We start from the raw sequence: 1,278 nt of genomic DNA on the forward strand, positions 1-1,278 counted from the left end.
ACAGTTCCTCTAACACATTCAGGTCTGCCTCCTCCAAGTTGTGTAACTTTCAGACTTTTCAAGTCTTATGATAACCAAACCTCACAATGTACATCACAGAACATTTTAATAGAATATAAAAACAACACAAACACACCAGAAGACATTTAAACACCCGGCTGAGTCTGTTTGAATCTGAGTGAGACATTTAATTTGCCGAGTTTAACTGAAATACTGTCAGTATGTCATGGTTGACATTATGGGATGTTGATTGGACCGTTGCCATGCTACAGTCACTGACGTTTTTTAATACAAATGATTGCAATTTGGTAGTTTATGGAGAGCTGTTTCATTCAAAATTAAATAAATAAATACTGTTATTAAATCATTAATAAATATTCCATTAGCTAAATATCATCATTAATTTTTTTAATAGGTAGCTTATTTTATTATTATGTGTGTATTTATTTCAAGATATATGAATTTTGGGTTTTACTTATTTATCATAGCGGGTTTTTTGTGATGGTTTTATTTTATAAAGCTACTTAATGTATTTCCTGGACTTTTATTTCAGGCTCTTTTTATCAATTGCTCGTATTTTCAAATTAGGAGGTGAAGTTTTCTCTGTTCACAGTGACTTCACATAAAGTATCACAGAATAAAACACAATTATGAAATAAATAAAACTGCGATTGACAAAAAAGCTCCCGATTAAAAATATGTATTCTTTAAAAAAATTGATTGTGTTTTTGCTCCATGAGGACATTTATTTCTTTGATGGAATACTTATTAATTGTTCATTAATTGTTTAATTTTGAATGAAACAACTCCTCATATTACAGAGGAAATTTACTTTTATTTTGTCTAATTTAAGACCCGACAACAAAAACACTGACATTTATAAACTTAATTATTTGCTGCTTGTCTTAATATCAATGTGGGGCAATAATGAGAACAGACACTGTCGACTGACTTTCACAAACAAGATGGAGGCTTTCTATTTATAATTTGTCAAAACTATCAGGCAAAGTAAAATCTTCTTACAATTAAAAATGTTGGCAGCAACAGCAATTATTTGTCTTTATATAACCAGGCTGTTTGATTTTTTTCACCTCTATCCTATGAATTTTACTCAAAAGCAAACCTGCTGCATTGAAATTGGTTGTTAATGACACCAATGCATAATTGTGAGTTTGTGCAATTTTTTTTTTTTTTTTTTTTTTTTTTTTAAAAAAGGTCAAAAAAATTGGGTTTTACGGGTTTTAACCCCCCCCCGCGGGGGGAGGTTTTTTTTTTTTT

Source organism: Poecilia latipinna, unplaced genomic scaffold, assembly GCF_001443285.1.
Source record: "Poecilia latipinna isolate Pla-1442-1.1 unplaced genomic scaffold, P_latipinna-1.0 Scaffold1501, whole genome shotgun sequence".
NCBI classification, from domain to species: domain Eukaryota; kingdom Metazoa; phylum Chordata; class Actinopteri; order Cyprinodontiformes; family Poeciliidae; genus Poecilia; species Poecilia latipinna.